We start from the raw sequence: 22,776 nt of genomic DNA, 5'->3' as shown, positions 1-22,776 counted from the left end.
CAGAGTGATATCACAGAAAACAGGGCAAACCAAAGACTAACACTGACAGAACCCACATAATTATAACATATAGTTACAGCAGTGCAAAGCAATACCGTAATTTGATGAAGAACAGACCATGGGCACAGTAAAAATAGTCTCAAAGTCCCCAAGTCAATTGGATCCCGAGTCCCCCATAGCAGGCAGCAAAAGGGAGAAACTCCCTGCCATAAACCTCCAGGCACTGTCAACTTGCCGATGCCTTGGAAACAGCCGACCACAGCCGACACTAAGTCCATCTGTCCGAAAACCTCGAGCCTCCAGCCAGCCCCTCCGATACAGCCTCTCGAGTGCCATCCTCTGCCGAGCGCCTTCGACCTCGCCCCGGCCGCTGAAACAAGCAAAGCCGAGGATTTCAGGGCCTTCTGCTCCAGAGGTTCCGGTTACCACACAGTAGCAGCGGCAGCGAAGCGGGCATTTCAGAAGTTTTCCAGATGTTCCTTCGTGCTCTCACGTCTGTCTCCATCAAATCAGAATTGTGCACGGTCCCCTACTTGACAAATAACAGACATCACCACCGAAGTGGCCGCGCGCACTGCTGTCACGCTGCCATCTTTTCCTCCTCCTATGTTTATTAAATAGTTAGGGTAAAATAAATAGAGCAAACAAACAGAAATTAAAAAGTAGTGAGGTAGTGTTCATTGGTTCAACGTCCATTTAGAAATCAGGTGGCAGAGAGGAAGAAGCTGTTTCTGAATCGGCGAGTGTGTGCCTTCAGGCTTCAGTACCTCCTTCCCAACTTACAGTGTGAAGAGGGCAAGTGCTGGGTGATGGGGGTCCTTAATGATGGACGCCGCTTTCCTAAGGCACCGCTCCTCAGCAGCAGGAGTTAAACTCCAACTGGAGATTGCTGGAGCTGTAGTAGCCTTGTGCTAACTGCTACATGACCATGCAGCACATGTACAGAGCAGAGGTCAGAGGTAAGTTTTTTATGCAGAGAGTGGTGAGTGCGTGGAATGGGCTGCCGGGGACGGTGGTGGAGGCAGATACGATAGGGTCTTTTAAGAGACTCTTTGACAGGTACATGGAGCTCAGAAAAATAGAGGGCGATGGGTAACCTGAGGTAATTTCTGAAGTAAGCACATGTTCGGCACAGCATTGTGTGCCGAAGGGCCTGTATTGTGCTGTAGGTTTTCTATGTTTCTATGTTTTCTATGTGCATTAGATCATACATTTAATAGATTAATTTGACCATTTAATAGAGTTATTATTGGCCTGCCATGCCCATGCCAGCCATCAAGTGCCCATCCATACTGACCCCATTTACCAACATTTGATCTGTAGTCTCCCATGTCTTGGCCTTTCAAGTATTCATCCAGGTACTTCTAAATGTTGTGAGAGTACATGTTTTCAGCACCCTCTCAGGCAATTCGTTACTGCTTGCAACCATTTTCAGAATGGAAGAAACTTATTTTCCTTATATGCCTTGCTATCTAAAGATAAGATTAGTTTTACTTATCACATTGTCAGCAAGACATACAGAGAACGTCATTTACATCAAATTGCGAGGATTGTGTTGGACAGTCTGCCACTGTCACTATACTTCCACCAGCAACATAGCAGCCCACAACTCACTAACCCTAACCAATATGTCTTTGGAATGTGGGAGGAAACTGGAGCACCCGGAGGAAACCACGTGGTCATAGGACCAACATAGCGTGCCCACAACTCACTAACCCTAACCCGTACATCTTTGGAATGTGGGAGGAAACTAGAGCACCCGGAGGAAACCACGTGGTCATTGAAGAATGCACAGACAGCAGTGGGAATTGAACCCCAGTCTTACAGCTAGTTCTGTAAAGCACTATGCTGCCCGGAGCAGCACAGTATCATCATGTTTAGCACAACACCTTACAGTACCAGTGACCCAGGTTCATTTCCTGCCGCTGTCTTTAAGAGATTGTACGTTCTCCCCGTGACCGCGCGGGTTTCCTCCGGGTGCTCCGGTTTCCTCTCTCAATCTAAAGACGTACCAGTTGGTAGGTTAACTGGTCATTATAAATTGCCCTGTGATTAGGCTAGGGTTACGTTGGGGTTGCTGGGGGGGGGGGTGTGGCTTGAAGGAGCTATTCCACCCTGCATCTCAATAAAATAAAAATTTCAAAACTGTTTTGCTACCATGCTACCCTACACCTGTTTTTATTGATCACCATAAATCCTTGCCGTCTCGTTATAAACATCACTGTTACTGGCAAAAGTTTTCCACCATCCTGTCCTTGGCTTTCATAATTTTGCTCACCTCTATCAGGTCTCCAGCTCGCCCTACTCCCCTCAAAACAAACACACTTTTCTAGGCAGCATCCTGGTGAATCTCCCCTGATTCACCTTCAGTGTGTTCATATCCTTTCTGCGTGGTGAACAGGGAGCTTGAATTGATCGGTGTAAATATAATTCACCAGCAATTTTCACAGAAGGCTTGCATAGATTGCAGCAGTTTTAACAAACGTTTGCTGCTATTTTATCATATATTCATCTGCCATATTAACTCAACTTGCTTTGTGTATGGTCATGTATTCATAGAATAATTATGGAAACAGGCCATACTGCCCAGCTCATCCATGCCTACCAAAATGCTCCTCCATGTGCCTACTTTTTGCACATTTCCTTCTAAACATTTCCTCTCCATCTATGTGTCCAAATATCTTTTAAAAACACCCCCTTCCTCTATTCCCCATGCTGACCTTTTACCTCGACTCACCTGCCTATTATTCCCCCTGGGTCCCTTCCTCCCGCCCTGTCTCCTCTGGTCCACCCTCCTCTCCTTTCAGATTCTTTCTTCTCCAGCCCTTTACCACCCATATGGCTTCACCTAGCCTCCTTCCACTTCTCCCATCTTTAGATTCTGGCATCTTCCAACCCTCCTTCTCAGTCCTGAAGGAGGGTCTTGGCCCGAAACTTCGGCTGTTTATTCATTTTCAGAGATGCCGCCTGACCTGCTGAGTTCCTCCAGTGTTCTGTGTGCATTTCTTTTAAATGTTGTTATTCTTTCTGTCACAAGCACTTTCTCTTCTTATTAACATTCTGATTGATGACTTCCTCCTGGCCTTCTAAACAACAGCAGGGGCTTGTACCCTGCTGCATATTTAATTCTATTGTTACTTTTTGGCCCCACCTCATCTACTAACGTTCAGAGCCCCATTTGGCGCTTGAAGTTTGGTTCAGACACAACTGCATGCCTCTCTATATGATAGAAGTATGTGTCCTGCTTACCGATGTTGCTATCAAAACTATTCTTTGCATTCTGAGAAAATCATCTGTATTGCAATATTCTGTAATGTGAATCTCTGTAGTGTTCTCGTGCAGTGTGTTGAAACTCTGACTAAACACCAAGTTAAACTGGAGCCAATGAAGACAGAGTCGTTGTAAGGTTAACTATTTACTGTTCACTCTTCCACATTAACATCGTATGGTGAAAAGGCATTTCTTCTACAATGTTTCTTTGTGGGTAGAAACGGAGCTCTTCGCCATCATGCTGCAAGCATGGCACCCGCCTTCACACCTTCCCGAACCGGAGGTTACACATAAGACGCGGCAAAACCGAAGGTGACGTCATCGCATGCCGCGATATACCATAGAAAATGAATTTACCTTTGTTATACTGTAACATAATTATCAACCTTTAACTTTAACTGGAAAATAGTTACAAACAAATCATTTAAAGCCTAGACCCAACAAAGTCAAATAAATGCGTTAGGGGCAACACAATCTCACTCCTGGATTTATCATTATGCTGGGGGTGAGTGGGGGGCAGAGGTGTGGCTGGAGGAGGATGGTGCGAAAGAAAGAGCAAATTTTGTCAATTTTTATTTTTAATCTCTAAGTACTGTTGGGCATTAAGATTTGGAAATGACATCGTCTGGCTGGCAGTCATGGCCTAGTCCTGCTTTTGCCATGCCCTCTCCTGTCTGAGGATGTGCGAGCAGTCATCTCAGACTGCACATGACTCGTGGATTAGGAAGGGGCTTACAAAGTGCGGATAAGGAAGGGCCTGGGCCCGAAATGTCGACTGTACCCCTTTCCATAGATGCTGCCTGGCCTGCTGAGTTCCTCCAGCATTTTGCATGTGCTGCTTGGATTTCCTGCATCTGCAGATCTTCTCTTGTTTGATTTTAGGGAGAGGCACAAGGTTTGAGGATCAAGGATCATGGGAGAATATGTGTAGGAGTTCAGAGGGACAAGTGTGGTGATTCAGTGGAAGTAGAGTAAAGGCCAAGGGATTACCTTAAGGAGACACAAGAGCCTGCGGATGCTGGATCAGCCACAGCTACTGAGGCAGCATGTTGGAGAATTCCTTAAGGACAAACTTCTGTAACCTAAAGTCATAGGGAGAAACAGCACATAACACGCTCTAGCACAACGCTTTACAGTACCAGCAACACAAGTTCAATTCCTGTCACTGTCTGTAAGGAGCTTGTACATTTTTCCCATGACCGCATGGGTTTCCTGTGGGTGTTCCAGTTTCTTCCACAGTCCAAAGACACACCGCTTGGTAATTTAGCTGTTTATTGTAAGTTGCCCTGTGGTTAGGCTAGGGTTAAATCGGGTGATTGCTGGGCAGTGTAGCTGGAAGGGCTGGATGGGCTTCTTTGGGATGTGCGATGGAACTGCAACCGGCAGAAATGCATGGGCTACAGGGAGAATGTAAACTCCACACTGAGGCCGGGACCAAATGCAGGCTCCTGCTACTGTGATGCAGTACTTCCACCAGCATTATTCTGTATATGCCGACTGAAGCAAATAGAGGCCTGTATGCTTTCGCAAATAAAGCAAGGTAAGGCGTTTTATGTTTAATGAAGCCCATAACACATTTATTGAACTTCAAAACCTAAACAGAAATAAGCTAAAAATCTTTATGTAATAACGTCATCACAACAGACCCAGCCTCTTAAAGTGAAACCCCAACTCAATGTCGGCGGCTGTGAATTATGTACGTTTCTCCTAAATACGTTACCCTACACAGTCATTCCTCCCCACCCCAGAATTCACTAAAACTGACATTGTGAGCCAGTCTGGAGCTGTTCATGACTGAATGTGTAATAAGATTACAGAGCTTCAGTCTGAATTGTTGATCGCTGGATCAGCAAACTGTTCTCCATGTTTACCCATCCTGTAATCCTGCGTTGCAGCTTCACCAGGCTGGCATCCTGCCATCTCTGGGTGTGCCTGCAGCTGCTCTTTTGGCAGAGCCAATAGCCAGTGTCTGAACTTAACTCTGCTCTTCAAAAGATTCAAAACCAGTTAGCGTGCAGTTAGACTGCTGATTTGCAATAATTTATCTTCTGCCTTTTAAACAGTATCAATTTCACCACCATGTAGTTTCCCTAGAGGAATAACTGAGTTAAAACATGAAATAAAATACTATTATCACAGTCTTCTTTTATCTAATGACATTTTATCTAATAAAATGAAATTTTATCTTTTTTGTCTTAGTGTTTGATCTATTGAGTAATATTGGTACTAAAATGGAAATGCCTAGAAATAGTTATTGTCATTATACAGTAGATGTATCTATTGAAGCACCTCAGTGATTGGTCCTTGGCAATTATTATTAATGATAACTTGTTACCAGACCATCACAGGGGTTACAGAGCGAGCCTCCAGATGGTTATGGATCAAGAGGTATGACCCATGGACCATCACTTTTGGGACATAAGCTGGGAAATGATCAACCCTGCCTGGTCACCTGGATGAGGGTGTCTGATGTTGAATGGCCTGAAGCACCTGATGACTCCAGGTTACTTCACTGATGATGTGTCTCAGCATCATTGCATTGTAGTGTAATTATTAAAGTACCTTAGTGATTGATTCATGGCACTCAGTTATTAATGATATTGACCTGGAGGAGGGGTGAAATATAAGCTACTGAAATGTTCCGATGGCACATGACTAGGTGGAAGAGCATATTGTAATGAAGATGCTATCACCCTGCAATAGGTAGATTGAGTGATTGTGCAAACTATTGACAAATGTAACAAAGTGTGAGGTAATGCAATCTGGTAGGAGGGATCAAAAGGCGGATTATCATCTAAATGGAGAATGTTTCAGTCCAAAATGTCGACTGTTTATTACTAACCATAGATGCTGTCTGACCTGCTGAGTTACTCCAGCATTTTGTGTGAGGTGTCCTGGATTTCCAGTAATTGCAGAACCTCTTGTGGTTAAAAATGGTGGGAGATAGGTGTTCAAGTGCATGTATCACCAAACATTAACGAGCAAGTCCACCAAGCAACGAAGAGTGCAAACAGTAAAAGGTTTGGTATTTAATAGGGGGGTATTGTTACAATTATGATGTCACACCCGAAATATTATGCATAGTTCTTATCCCTGTAACTAAAAAAGTACCTAATAGCAGGGAGACAGGCCAAAGCAGATTCACCAGGCAAGATTCTAGGATGAGAAGGTTGCTATATTAAGAGAGATTTAACAGTTTGGGTCTGTGTTCTTTGGACATGTAGGCTTATGAAGAGCCATAGCAGGATAGATGTTGAGATCTTTTCACTCGTGGGACAGCTTCAAATGAGCAGATATAGTAACAAGGTAAAGGACCAGTCATATTTTATTCCATATCCATACTTTAACTCCTGACTTTAATTTTTATATAATTCTTATTCTTCATAATTGTTGAATGTTGTTGTTTATGTTGCGTGTCGCGCCCTGACCAAGATACTACAGTAAATTCCTAATACTGTACATGCAAATGTATACGGCGAGTAAAGTTGATTGTAGATTCTTGATTTTAGGCTGTTCAGTACACACACAGTCTATTGAACAATCAGCTGGGCTTTACATGGATTTCAGTCAGACATGTGACTGTCACTTCATACAATAGAATTTCTAATGCAACATTAACATAGAAACATAGAAACATAGAAAACCTACAGCACAATACAGGCCCTTTGACCCACAGAGTTGTGCCGAACATGTCCCTACCTTAGAAATTACTAGGCTTACCTATAGCCCTTAGCCCTCTATTTTTCTAAGCTCCATGTACCTATCCAAAACTCTCTTAAAAGACCCTATCGTAACCATGAGGAATATTTTGTTATATCACGGCAAAATAATTTGTAAATTTAAGCGTTAAGATTCAAGTTTATTTGTCATGTGTACTTCAAAACACAGTGAAATTCATCACCTGAAAGTATGCTGGCGACTGCCCCACCAGTATTGCCATACATCCTGGCAGCAACATAGCATGTCCACAATTACTTTTCCAATTGGCCTGTCACACTATATGTATCATCCAGAAAGAGGCAGCCAGTTTGTCAAAGTTTGAATCAAAGTGTTAACAAAAAAAATCCCAAATATTACAGAGATTCTCTTATGTAGCATCTGGGTTTCAGATTTACAATACCATTCAATACTACAATTGTCTATAGCTTTGTTTATTTAAATAAATGGCTTTTTGTATGTGGTCCGTCTAATTAGACATCTGTAATGAATTACTTCAAGTCATCTGTGTAGCCTTTCTCTTTTCCTGCCATATTGAGGAGGCGTAAATTAATTTTATATCTATTTAGCAGTTTTTTTTATTATTGCAGGCATTATTTATTAAATTTCTAAAATAATGATACAGAAATTAACCATAGAAAATGCCCTCTGCCTAACCTCTGAAACTTAATGTGGTTCCTGTTAACGATACAGAAATAGATTTAGCTTCTTCAAGTTACGGGTTTATCTGAAGAATGCAGCCTCCTTTGTGCAGTGTGGATCTGTCTTCCCTGAAAGAAAAGTTTGACCCACTTAACCTGCGTCAACAGTTCTTGTGAGATGTTTTTCATGGATTTGCAGAATGTGAGAATATGTGTTCTATTTTATAAATTCTTTGAACTGAAACCGCAGCTGCATAGCATTCTTTCCATATTGACTTTATGAAGATATGATGGTTCTGGGTCACTAGTGGGAAACAAATTATTGCAGCTTTCTTTAGCTGTTTAAGAAGAGTCACTTATGAAAATGTACTAGCATGCTAAGTTACTATCCACAACTTTTGGAAGGATCTGAGGAAGATAAAGCAGTTTAACAGAGTACGTATAAGAGTTTATCTTTTTCTGGCAATAATCTATTTGGAGCCTAGTGCTTCTAGTTATTCTGCGAAAAAAGAGAATGCTTTAAATTATTAGATATTTGCTTGAAAAGTAGAAACTAACTTAAATAGCTTATATGAATATAAGAAAACCTGTTGTACGGGTCAAATTTTTGTGATCAGAATACTTTTATCCAACCAAGTCTGTACATACTAGAGTTCTGAAACATCCCTTTCTTAAAGCTAAATGAATTTTGTTGTGTAAATTATATATTAACAGGTATTTTGTTGGAAGTGCTTTTGTCAGTCATACTTTTATACTTCACGCCTTAATTTGACATATGCTTTTTTCTATTTAACATCTGATTTTGCTTTTGGTGTCAACCATTTATGCACATGCAAAATCACTAATACAAGAACTTTGAAAATTTTATAGATTATTTGTGTCAATTTGCCTCAGCCATAAGTTGATGCGCCTCAAAATTCTGGAATGCCAGTTTTAGTAAATTTAGTTTTCATCTGGAAGAAAGGGCTCCTACTTAAAAATTTGGTGCCTTAAATGAAACATTTGCTGGCTACTGAGGGGCTCGAGGGCAAGGTGCCAGAAAAATTTCAAATGATTATAAATTGGACTGGTGTCATCAGGGTGAGAAGACATTTTTTTTTGTCTGGCCTCGAAGAAGTGCTGAAGTTTCCATTGACCACGTGGAAAGAAGCTTAAGATAAAGTTGAAAGTAGTTTTTCCATTGTCATTTAGAGAAAGGGAGAGCTCTGAGTATTAACTTGGATCAGATTCAAGCCTGTTTAAGTTTGGACTGAAAGCTTATAAACTGATTAATTTTTCCTGCCCTTATCTAGTGATTTAATCAAGAAAGATAAAATGGAAATCTCCTTACATATCTTAGGTTAGAACAGGATCCTCGATTTCCTCACTTACAGACCCCAGTCAGTTCAAATTGTCAACAACATCTCTTCCATGATTTCCATCAGCACAGATGCGCCACAAGGCTGTGTCCTTAACCCTCTGCTCTACTCACTTTACACTCATGACTGTGAGGTTAAGCACAGCCCCAAAACTCTATCTGAGTTTGCCAATGACACCACTGTCATTGGCTGGTGAAGAATCAGCATATAGTTCAAAGTTCAAAGTAACATTTATTATCAGAGTACGTACATGTCACCACATACAACCCTGAGATTCTTTTTCCTGTGGGAATACTCAGCAAATCTATAGAACAGTAACTGTAAACAGGATGAATGAATGAAGAAGAGCAGAGAAGCCAACAAAGTGCAAATGCAAATATAAATAAGTAGCAATAAATAACAAGATCATGAAATAACAAGATAAAGTCCTTAAAGTGAGAGCGTTGGTTGTGGGAACATCTCAGTAGATGAGTGTAGTTATCCTTTTTTGTTCAAGATCCTGTTGGTTGAGTGTCACACGAAAGCAGCATCCATCATCAAGGACGCTTTCCATGCAGGCCATTCTCTTGCCTTGCTACCATCAAGGAGAAGGTACAGGAGCCTCAGGATCTGCACCACCAAGTTCAGGAACAGTTATTACCTCTCAGACTCTTGAACCAGAGGGTTAAATTCACTCAAGTGCACTCGCCCCATTGCTGAACTGTTTCCACAATCTCTGGATTCACTTTCAAGGATTCTTCATCTCATGTTCTCAATACTTATTGCTTATTTTATTATTATTATTATTTTGTTTTTTTTCTTTTTGTATTGGAACAGCCTGCTGTTATTTTTCACATTGGTTGTTTGTCTGTCCTGTTGGGTATGGTCTTTCATTGATTCTAGTGTGTTTACTGTGATTGCCTGCTAGAAAATGAATCTTAGGGTAGTATATGGTGACTTACAGTATAAGCATTTGAAAAGTAAATTTACTTTGAACTTTGAATAATGCATCATGTTATTTACTAACTCATACATTGTGGGAAGGTCCTTGTTTTGACACCTCCTCTGCAATGAACCACTGATTGCAAATAAAAAGCTGTAGGAATTTATGAAGAAGATGTAATCGCCTTCAGGTCATATTGTGTAGCAAACCATTATGGACTCTCTTCATACAAAATGACAACTGTAGGAGAATGTAATGAAGTGCTTCAAGAGGTTGGTTATAGCCAGGATCTGGACCTGCAGCAATTTACCTCCTGTAGCAGCAGCTCTACAGTGGACACTAACTCTCCACTGCTTTGGAGTACTTAGACAACTGGAAGATATACATCAGGCTTCTGTGTATTATTTTCAGCTCGGCATTCAACACCATCATTACCTCAGTACTACTAGCCAGACTTCAAATATGGGCATCTGTACCTCCCTCTGCAACAGACTTTCTTATTGGGAGACGACTATCAGTGTAGATAGGTAATATAATCTCATCTTCACTGACAAATAACACAGGCACATCTAAGGATGTGTGTTAGCCCCGTTTTCTACTCTCTCCACACTCTTGATTGTGTGGCTATGCACAGCACAAACACCACCTATAACTGCACTGTTGCCAGTAACTCCACTGTCGTTGGCTGAATCACTGGAAGCTTGCAGGAACAAGGGAGATCACCTAGTTGAGTAGTAGCACAATAACAACCTCACACTCAAAGACAGCAAGAGCAATGAACTAATTGTGAACTTCAGCAGGAAGGTTGGGAAAACACACACAATTGACACCGAAGGAGCAGCAGTGCAACGGATGAGAATCTTTAAGTTGTGCGGCGTCAACATCACAGAATATGTATCCCAGGCCAACACACTACTGCAATCATGAAGGAGCCATGCCAGTGGCTCCCATCATTGAGAACATCTTCAAGAGGAGATGCCCCCATCCCAGGCATTCCCTCTTCCCATTATTACACCATTAGGGAGGAGATACAGGAGGTCAGAGTCCCACATTTAGTGAATCAGAAACAGCTTCTTCCCCTCTGTCATCAGATTTGTGAATGGTCTATGACCCGATAAACACCACCCTGTTAATTCGTCAGTGTTTCAGTCTGAAACCCTTCATTCAGGTCTCAGTCCAAAACATTGACTCTTTATTCCTTTCCGTAGATGCTGTCTGACCTGCAGGGATCCTTCAGTATCTTGAGTGGGTTACTCTGGATTTCCAGCATCTGCAGAATCTCTTGTGGTTACCCTGTTCATTTTTTTTACACCATTTCTTTATTTCCATAATCTATATATTTTTGTGTCTTTGCACTGTACTGCTGTTGCAAAACACGACATTTTGCATCATATCTCAAATCGATCAAAGTCAAATCAAATCAAGTTTACTTATCATTCAAACCATACATAGATACAGCTGAACGAGACAGTGTTCCTGTGGAGCCAAGGTGCAAAACATTCAAAGTAGCAAGCAAACATTCAAAAATAGCGAGTAACATAGTTCAAATATCAAGCAAGAAGCATATCCACATAAAAAAACCATATATAGTCCAAGATCCTGAGCGGCAATGTCCAGCAATTGATGGTACAGTCTCCCAGCTGTGTACAGACACATGCAACCCAGCCTGTCATTCCATTGCTCGAACACAAAAGGGTAGCACTGATGGGTGAGGCCAGGCCCCAGCTGAGCTCAACCACATTGTAGTGCTTCTGCGTCTCTCACTTGGTCTGCAGCAGCAGGCAAGCCCGAGGCGTGAGGCCTAGTACTCACTACAACTGAGGCTACACAGCAACCCACGTTGACTGCCGCTCCACCAGACAAGGGTAACAGGCCTGCGGCAACATACATTATCACTGTCTAACAGTGTCTTGCGGTTGCAAGTGAAATGTCCGAGACAATCTCCCGCGGTTATACTACACCAGCTCCGAGGCTTCCGAGAAGCAGGGAGCAACACAGTCTGCAGCAAGTCCAGGTCCTCCGAACCCAACCAGTCTCCTCCAACGCGCTGGTAGGCTCCTGTGCCATCCCAACTGGCTCTTCCGATACCCTGACGAGTTCCTCCAAAATCCTAACTGGTTCCTTTGATATCTTGATGGACTCCTCCGATATCCCAGTGGGCTCCTCCAGTATCCCGATGGGCTCCTCCGATATCCCAGTGGGCTCCTCCAGTATCCCGATGGGCTCCTTCAATATCCTAACTGGTTCCTCCGACATCCCAATGGGCTCCTCCGATATTCTAACTGGCTCCTTTGACACTTCGGCTGACCCCTTCAACTTCTCAGCCAGCTCCACCACCGACACCAATCTAGCTACTCTGATCAACATGCAGCATGCTGTTGGAATAGGCCTGTAGTACCAAATGTTCTTGGAGTAGAATTGTCTTTGGATCATTAAAAAAAACTGCAAAGAGAAAAGAACCTTTTGTTGGCCCCTGAGAGGCTATTGTGTTCACATGCACCGCCATCTTATGCCGTCTTATAAAGATATTTATCACAAAGATAAATAAAAATTCTGATTATGGTTCTCAATGTCATTTTAAGGCATGAGAAAGATTAACAAAAAAAGCTATTGAGCAATTAGTTTTTCCTGTGGACACCCAAGATGCGGATATGGGGTAGACACTGTAATCCCTGTGAACATTAAGGTCACTGTTGTTTGGGTTAGCCGCCACTGGTGATATGTGGTAACTTAATAAATAGCAAAACTAAGAATAAGATCTAGATACTGTTGGTAAAATATCAATTGAGATCTTACCTTGTCACACCAACCCTCTTCATAGCTTTCTTTCCAGCAATTTTTCAATTTCTCAACAAACTACCTGCAAGAATGGAATTAATTTTCAGGAACATCAAGAAGATGTTCAACTTTAGCCACCTCTATTCTCTTCTCACAAGGTCACTCCAACCTCAGTTGTTCAGTTACAGTATAATTCTCACATGATGATAATGATGATGATGCCTGGTTCTTCGCTTGCGAAGATCAGGAGGGGACTCTACCGCTGTAGGATTTTTCTTCCTTTCCTAGGCTGTGTAGGTTTATAGTGAAGATCGGCGAGCATGGACCAATTCCACTCTTTAGGCCAGGGGTGCGTCCCACAATGGCACAGTGAGCTACAACGACCAAGGCTGTAGGTTGAGTATCAGAGTTTTCCTTCTCCTAGACAGACAGCCTGGCAAGGCTAACAAGTTCCATCCACCGGGTTTGGAATCGAAGTTGTCCTTCTCCTAGGCTAGCTGCCAACCAAGGTTGATGACCCCAGCCTGCCTGCACAGTTATACCGCTGGACACTCGGTTGCGCCATGACATAGGAAACTCAATAAGAACAGGGCACCACATAAAGGCGTTGCTATGGACACAGTAGTGTAGGAGAGGCCATATGCCAGTGATCTCCTGCATGGCAAATCAAACAGTGGTCTTGTGATCACTACACCAAGAAAGGAGGGGCTATGGAAGATGCTTCACTTTCCTTAAGTGAGCAGGACGTCCAGCCCAGGACTCAGCCACCCCTATTCTCACATAATCCTTGTATATATACAAACTGATAAGTCAAGACCAAGTCAAAATAAATTTATTATCAAAGTGCACATACTAGCTTGAGATACATTTTCTTGCAGTCATTTACAGGAAAGTAAAAAAATATAACAATTCATTAAAAACTATACATAAACAAAAGTTGATAAGCAACGGATGTGCAAAAGAAGACAAATGAATGAATTAATAAATACATAAATAAATAATACTGAAAGCATGAGTTGTAGAGTCCTTGAAGATGAGTCTGTAGGTTGTGGAACCAGGTCAGAGTTAAGGCGAGTGAGGTTATCTACGCTGGTTTTGGCGCTTGATAGTTGCAGGCTAACAGCTGTTCCTGAACCTGGTGGGTGTGGGACCTATGGCTCCTGTACCTGCTTCCTGACGGTTGTAGTGAGAATACAGAGTGGACTGGTTGGTGGAGGTCCTTCATGATAGATGCAGCTTTTTTTGTTGCAGTGCTGCTTGTAAATGTGACTTTGAAACTGTGCTGCAAACCACCATTGATTCCCTGACTGAAATTTCAGAGGGAGATATGTTTTACACTAAGGTGGAATACGGAAGTCCTCTACCATTCTCTCCCTACTGCACAACTCAATCCACTGAAAGCCAAAATCCACGATGGACCTTTTTTTTCCCAATAGTCATTTTTTACTGAAGGCAGTCACTGATGACAAAATCCATTATTGTGTTCAATATGTCAATGTCTTCAGTTACCTGTTAAAAAAGGTGTCCAAAGATGAAGACATGAAGATGAGGACTAAGCTGGTGGTCTACTGAGTAACAGTGATCTTCATCTTCAGTAATCGTTGGAGAATAACACACACAAAATGGTGGAGGAACTCGGCAGGTCAGGCAGAATCGATGGAGAAGAATAAAGAGTTGACTTTTCAGGCTGAAACAATTCATCAGGACTGGAAAGGAAAGGGGAAAAGCCAGAATAAGAAGGTGGGGAGAGTGGAAGGAGTACAAACTGGAGGTTATTGATGAGGCCAGGTGATGGGGAAGGTATGGTAGGTGGGTGGGGGGGGGAGGAAAAGAAGTGAAAAGCTGAAATAATCTTTGGAGACATAGATAACTTACATTAGATGTCTCAAAGCATTAGAGAAGTACCACCAATTCTCCCTCTAAAAAATTCTCCAAAGCCATCAGAATGATAGGCAAATCAATGTTAATATCCTCTCCAAAATGAAGGCTTAAGACACAAAACCTCCAAAGCAACCAGTTTCATCTGTGCTCTGCTACATGAGATTTGCTGATTTTATGCTTTAAAAACTGGAGTACCAGGTAGAGCATTGTGTCAACCAACTGACATCTTTAATCTCTCATTGCTCTTTACTGGTTCCCAACTGTCTCAAAAGGACATCAATCATACCAGTGTCCAAGAAGAACAGGGTGAGCTTCCTCAAAAACTATTGACCACTTGCTCTCACACCTACTTGATGATGCACTTGGTGAGGGTGGTCATGGTTAGAATTAATCTAAACAAGCATTTGGACCTGCTGCAATTCGTCTACCCTTACAATAGGATGTCATCTTACTGAGCTCCAGTCAGCCTTGGGCACCTGAACAACAGCAATACCTATGCCAGGCCTCGGTTTAGATTAGATTATGAGGACATGCAATCCTCTTTTATTGTCATTTAGTAATGCATGCATTAAGAAATGAGACAATATTCCTCCGGTGTGATATCACAGAAACACAGGTCAGACCAAGACTGAAAAACTGACAAAAACCACATAATTATAACATATAGTTACAACAGTGCAAGCAACACTTTAACTTGATGAAGAACAGGCCATGGGCACGGTAAAAAAAGTTCAAAGTCTCTCGAAAGTCCCACACCTCACGCAGACGGGAGAAGGAAGAAAACTCTCCCTGCCATGCCTGACCGCAGTCTGATTCTGAGTCGTCTGAAAACTTCGAGCCTCCGACCAGCCCTTCGACACCAAGCACCGAGCACCATCTCTGCCGAGCGCTTCAACCCCACCAGCAGCAGGCAAAGCCGAGGATTTGGGGCCTACCCTCCGGAGATTCTCGATCACACAGTAGCAGCAGCAGCGAACCGGGCATTTCAGAAGTTTCTCCAAATGTTCCTCCGTGCTTCTCACAGCTGTCTCCATCAAATCAGAATTGTGCACAGTACCCTATTTAACAAATACGATATTACTTCACCGGAGAGGCCGCGCACGCTGCGTCGCACCGCCATCTTCTCCTCCCACCTTTCCTTTTTTGATTACAATTCAGCACCCAATGCCATTATTACCTCAGAACTAATCAACCACATTTAAAACCTGGCCTCTATACCTTCCTCTGCCAATAGATCCTTGACTTCATCATCGGGAGATCACAGTCAGTGCAGATTGGAAATAGCGTTTCTTCCTTGCTAACAATCATCACCAGCACACCCCATCAATGCTTACTTAGCCCACTACTCTCCTTTTTCTACACCTACGACTGTGCGGACAGGCACAGAGCAAGTGCCTTTTATAAATTCACCAACTGTTGTCAGCAGGATCTTAGATAGTGATGGGGAGGTGTACAGGATCGTGTTAGATCAGCTAATTAAGAGTAATCATACAGCCTTGCACTCAATGTCAGTAATACCACAGAATTAATTGCGGACTTCAAGAAGGGGTGGTTGAGTGAACACACATCAGAACTCATTGAAAGGTCGGTAGTGGAAAGGGTGAGCAGTTTCAAATTCTTGGACATCAATATCTTCAATATCTCTGAAGATCTATCCTGGTCCTCACATATCGATGCAACCTTGAAGGAAGACATGCCAGCATTAGGAGGCTGAGAAGATTTGGCATATCACCAAAGACTGCAGCAAATTTCTACAGATGTACCATGGGGATCATTCTAACTGGTTGCATCACCGTCTGGTATGGTGGGGCCTCTGCAGAGGGTTGTAAACTCCATCAAGGGGTCTACCCTCCCCACCATTGAGGACATTGAGGCAATGCTTCAAAAAGATAGTGTCCACCATTAAGGAACTCCCTTCCTCCCTCATCACTACTCAGACCATACCTAGTTCTCATAACTACCATCAGTGAGGAGATACAGAAACCTGAAGACACACGATCAGTGTATTAGGAACAACCTCTTCCCCTACACCATCAATTTTTTTTTATTTTTTATTATTGAAAGAATGACACAATACAGAATACATAATACCTTACATTTTCCTCCATTTTACTTTTATATCTTACCCCTAAACAAAACTCCCCTCACCCACTCTCCCTGAACATACCATGGCAGCTAATGTATTTACAATACAACACTTCACGAATACAAGTACGGACATTTCACAGCCATACCCCTACATTCCTTCAACACGAAGGCCCACACACATCCATAACAGGTCAGATGATCCAGAATACACTCATATTACAATGTATCAACCACCCTGTGAGGTAACCCATATGCGTGTTAAAAGGGGGCAAATCCCCAAGTACAATCAAATGCCTTCAACTGGTAGGTAATTCCTTAAGACTCCCAAAATATGACAGGAAAGGTCCCCATTTCGAATAGAATTTTTTCACAGACCCCCTCAGAGTAAATTTAACCTTTTCTAGTTTCAGAAAAAACATTACGTCCTCTAACCAAGCAGCAGCAGATGGGGGAGTGGCAGATTTCCAGACCAGCAAGATTCTCCTACAGGCCATAGCAATGTAAATGCAATGATATCTGACTGATTGCATCTAAACCCAAAACATCATCTGCCACACCAAATACAGCTATAAGCGGGCAAGGTCTCAGTGTCACCCCCAAAACCTCACTGATAATTTTAAAAACCAGCGCCCAATAGTCATCAAGCCGAGGGCATGACCAAAATGCATGCACTAAACCAGCCGGAGAGAAGGAACACCTGTCACAGCCAGCGTCTGTCCCAGGATATATGTCAGCAGGCCTGGTTTTACTTAAATGTACCCTGTGTAAAACCTTAAATTGTATGAGCTCCAGTCTAGCACATGTTGACGAGGAATGAACCCTATTCAATGCTTTTGCCCAATATTCCTCAGCCAGGTCCATACCAAGGTCATCCTCCCATCTAATCTTAGTTTTGTTTAGATCTCAAACTCGCAAAGACATCAGCTGAGAGAATGGTACAGAGATCAGCCCTTTATCATTAAAGCTAAGAGAGAGTTTTCCTCACACCATAACAGGCAGTAGATCAGGAAAAGAGGGAAATTTTCACTGTCACATTTCTGAAAGGACAATGAACCCATGTATGCCACCCCACTATGTTCCTCTCTTTTGCACTACTTAGTTATTTTTAATATATTTCTTTTGGTAATTTATGTTATATTTCTTTGCACTGCACAGTACTGCTGCTGCAAAACAACAAATTTCATAACATATGTCGGTGATATTAAACCTCATTCTGATTCTGAATACTCTGGATTCACGATTTGGCCATTCTTTTCAGAAATGAATGTTATTTTTATTGTATTTTGCCAAGATGTCAATCATGTTCAATCATCGCACATACTTAAACAACTATCTGTAAATCAAATAATTCGCTTGGGAACAAAGGGCCAAATGTCAATCAACATAACTCTTAATATGCTCAATCTTGAAAGGTGGTTTACATTGCAACATTGCTTCCAAGGCCTCTTTAGCTCTGTTGGTAATAAGCCCGTTGCTGAGTTAGAAAGAGAGAAAAATGTATCTTTATTTACTTTTGAAGATCTTGGCATCAGTGGAAAGTAATTCCTGTTTTCCCTGGAGAAGGTGGTGAGCCACCACCTTAAACTCCTGCATTCCTTCTGTGAAGACAATCTGGCAATGCTGTTAGAGAGTTCCAGGATTCAGACCCAGCAAGAAAAGACCATTAGACTAAAAGACATAGGAGCAGAATTAAGCAATTCAGTCCATTGAGTCAGTTCCACCATTCCATTATGGCTGATTTATTATTCCTGTTAACCCAAGTCTCTTGACTTTTCCCCATAATATTTGACATACTGACTAATCATGAAACCTATCATCCTCCACTTTAATTATACTCAATGACTTGGCCTTCTCAGCTGTCTGTGGCAATAATTTCCCCAGATTCACTACTCTCTGGCTAAAGAAATTCCTCCTCATCCCTGTTCTAAATGGACATCCCTCTATTCTGAGGCAGTGCCCTCTGGTCCTTGACTCATGCACTACAGGAAACATCCTCTCCAAATCCACTCTACCTAGGCCTTTCAATATTCAATAGGTTTCAATGAGATCCCTCCTTATTCATCCAAATTCCAGTGAGTACAGGCCCAGAGCCATCTAATGCTCCTCATAGGTTAACCCTATCATTCCCGGAATAATTCTCATGAATCTTTTCTGAACTCTCTCTGCACATCCTTTCTTAGATAAGTGGCACAGAACTGCTCACAATACTCCAAGTATGGCCTGACTAATGCCTTATAAAGCCTCAGTGTTACACCTTTGTGCTTATATCTTATCCTCACGAAATAAATGTTAACATTGCATTTGCCTTCCTCACCGCCATCTCAACCTGCAAGTTAATCTTCAGGGAATCCTGCACGAAGACTCCCTTTGCACCTCTGATTTTTGAATTTTTTTCTCCATTTGAAAAATAGCCTATGCTTTCCTTCTACCAAAGTGCATGACCATACACTTCCCTACACTATATTTAATCTGCCACTTCTTTGCCTATTCTCCCAATCTAAGCTTATCGGCAGACGTCCTGCTCCCTCAACACTACCTGCCCCTCCTCCTATCTTAATATCATCTGCAAACTTGGTCATAAAATCATCAATTCTGTCACCCAAATCATTAACATATAACGTGAAAGGAAGTGGTGTCAACACCAACCCCTGTGGAACACGACTAGTCTCCAGCAGCCATCCAGAAAAGGCCTCCTTTGTTCCCACTTTTTGCCTCATGCCAGTCAGCCAATCTTCTATCCATGGTAGTATCTTTCCTTGTAACGCCACGTGCACTTATTTTGTTAAGCAGCCCCACGTGCAGCACCATGTCAAAAAAAGCAGTCATACGATTCCAAAGTAAGGTATTTTGTAACTGGATATTTTTTTCAAAAATTGGGAAGTATTGTAGGATGCCACTTGGTGTGGAACCTATGGTGGTGGTGTCCTTATCCTTGGTGGTAGAATCGTGGGTGTGGAGGTGTTGTCAGCGTGGCCTGGCTGTCTTGTTTTATAGAAAGCTATGATGTACTTACAGTAATTGATATTCAACACATCAACCTTACCATTGTTACACCTTGGCTGCAACCTGGCTGATACTGACCTTGCATGTTGTGGGAGCTATATTCTTTTAGGCAAGTGGATGGTAATCCTTTGCTCTCCTGAATGTCAAAAGGCCTAGGAGTGCGTGAAGGTAATTCTTCATTGCAGTTACCCAATTTCCTGACCCTTTTTGGAGCAGCGGTATTTTGTGGCTGGTCAAGCTGAATTTGTGGTAACTTCCAGGATTTTGATAGTGGGGATCTGGTGATGTTCATGCTATAGAATGTCAAGGGTAGATATCTGGTCTTGCTTCTCTCAGAGGTGCAGTCTTTCAGATAAGTTAGTAAACTGAGATTCCAGTTACTCTTGGGAGTTCTTTAAAATATCATATGATTTTGTTTAAAAGGGAGAGCAGGGGAATTATTTGTATTATACGGAAATATTTATCCCTTAGTCAATGGTGTAAAGAGATAATCAGTTCATAATCATGTTGCCAGTTGGCAGAACTTGCTAACTGTGGATTGAATGTGATGCTGCCTATGGGGACGTACAAAGTACATTTGCTATAAAGCACTTTGGGATTTCCTTGTGATCATGATAGCATTACAGAACTACAAGTCTTCCATTCTTTCTCAAATTTGCTGGAAAAATCCTGTACATGGTGATTATCCAAGTACATTTTTTCCCAAAGGCATCATTCATCCTGTGAATAAGTGCATTTGTAATTTGATCATCTGCACCAAAAGAAAATAAACATTGTACTCCTCATGTTTTGATATAATTACAGTACATGAACATTTTAGTGCAATAAGTTCCAGAAACAACACAGATATACGCATTCAAAGTTCGAGGTATTTAGAGTTATTTTCAAAGCACGGATGTTTCACCATATATTACCTTGAGCTTAAGATTCACTTTCTTGTGGGCATTCACAGTGGTAGTGCAAAAAGAATCATGAAAACTTACACACAGATACTGACAAACAACCAGTGTGCAAAAGAGACAAACTGTACAAATAAAAATAAATAAATCAAAAAATAAATAATACTGAGAACATGAGTTGTTGAATCCTTGAAAGTAAGTCCATAGGTTGTAGAATCAATTCAGAGTGAAGGGAAGTTATCCATGGTGGTTCAGGAGCCTGAGGTTTGTAGGGTAATAACTGTTCCTGAACTTGGTGGTGTGAGACCCAAGTATACAGTACATGCACTCAGTGGACAATTTATTAGATACTTCCTGTATGCTTATGGTCTTCTTCCGCTGTAGCCCATCCACTTCAAGGTTTGATGTGTTGTGCATTCAAGGATGCTCTTCTGCACACCACTGTCTGGTTATTTGCGTTACTGTCACCTGCCTGTCAGCTTAAACTATCCTGGCCATTCTCCTCTCACCTCTCTCCTTAGCAGGTATTTTTGCCCACAGATGTGCCATTTACTGGAAGCTTTTTGTTTCTCGCGCCATTCTCTATAACCTCTAGAGACTGTTTTGCGTGAAAATCCCAAGAGATCAACTGAACCTCTTGACCATGTCTGCAGGCTTTATACAAAGAGTTGCTACCACATGATACCTGCATTAACGGGCATGTGTATTAGTGTACCTCATAAAGTGGCTACTGAGCATATGTCTGAAGATCATTATTATTGGACTACATCATGTGTTTTGAGCACTTGACTGGCTGCTGTTTCAGCCAGTTGGCTATATATTTTGATAGTACCATAGAATATGAAAAGAAATGTACTTTTCTTGCTACACCTAGAATTTGGAAAGTATCCAAATTTGTAAAACCTGGTCTAGATCTGTCATTTAATCATTAAACTATTTTTAACAGTAAATTGTTTGAGTTGTTTCAAATTAATTAAGTATTGAATGCTATTTATGTATCAGGCCAAAGTTTAGACAAGTTAAGTTATAGAGTATCTGTGAACTCAGTTAGGCTGCATTGTGCAGCAGATGGAAGATATTACATGGACCAGCAGCCTCAGTTGTTTGGCAAGTTCCTGAGGTCAGGAGGTTCAGTGTTGCTCTATTTTCTAAGCTTCAATCTCAGAACATTTTATTTTTAGTTTGAAATGTCTGCAGCAACTGAATGCGCTACTGCATTCAGTTTTACATTTTTATTTCACACTTAATAATATGTTTCAGCCTGAATGATTGGAAGGCTAATTGGCTGTTGAATAACACGAGAAACCCATGCCTGGATTTTCTTTATTTGGTCTTTTCATTTTAAAGATAATAAATGTTCCATGAGGGTAACTTGAATATGACTTCTGTTTTCTCCAAACATAAGTGGATGCCAACTGTGTAAAACATGCATCCATTTCCTTTTCTATAAATACATTAGAATTAAGTAGGGGCTGTATAAACCATGTTCCCGTGTACAGTATTAGGAGTGATTATGATGTTCCCCTAAGGGGTTGTCTATTGGTGGGTCCTCAGGAGGTTGTAGAGACTGATCTGGGACCCATGTATTCTGGTGCAGTGTGGGCAGGAGTAAGTGGTGGCTGTGATTGGTGGTTGGGGCATTTGGTTGTTTAGTCTCTCTTTTCACAGTTGTAGCTTGTTCTATGCGGCACAGCGGAGATCGCTCTCATGTACTGCCGCTCCCTTTTGAACAGATTTCTGCCAGGTGTATTTATCGAGTGCAATGTCTTCCCAGTTTTTACTTGTAATGTTGAATTTCTTCGAGCTGATTTTGATGTCATCTTTGCAGCGTTTCCTTTACTCACCAGTGGCTCACTAACCTTCCTTGAATGGGAAGATGGAACCAGCAAACAATAGAACCAAGGGTGACACCCTCTCGAAGGTTCACAAAACTACTTCTTTCATTTCTTTAACATCTTCTTTTTCTTTCAAATGTGGTTCTGCTGTTGTTGAAGCTTGTGATCTACATGTTGCTGGTGTGTTTTTGGGCCAATTGAGTGATCTGGTGCTTTGCTGTTCTGTGAGGCTTTAAGCGAAGCATTCGGTCTTGAGGCCAAGAGGCCTGGAAATGGGGCATTAGCGCATGATCCACTCCATTTCTCGCCAATTTCGTCTATTAAAGGACTGAGGAAGATTGAAATCGAGATGAGTGCAGAAGGAAAGCGAGTGTTCAGCATCAT

General features: G+C 41.9%; 1 protein-coding gene across 1 annotated transcript in view; it reads left to right on the top strand.

Moving 5' to 3' along the window:
- The first annotated feature begins 4,718 nt into the window (after positions 1-4,718).
- The window catches only part of LOC134350204 (coiled-coil domain-containing protein 102A-like), a 657,542-nt gene continuing 639,484 nt past the window's right edge, over positions 4,719-22,776 (top strand). The window contains exon 1 of the mRNA XM_063055211.1: positions 4,719-4,810. The gene's annotated coding sequence lies outside the window, so the exon portion shown is untranslated. The remainder of the gene's footprint in view (positions 4,811-22,776) is intronic.

This window comes from Mobula hypostoma, chromosome 1 (genome assembly GCF_963921235.1).
Source record: "Mobula hypostoma chromosome 1, sMobHyp1.1, whole genome shotgun sequence".
In the NCBI taxonomy this organism is placed as follows: domain Eukaryota; kingdom Metazoa; phylum Chordata; class Chondrichthyes; order Myliobatiformes; family Myliobatidae; genus Mobula; species Mobula hypostoma.
This window is presented reverse-complemented; position numbering and strand designations above follow the sequence as displayed.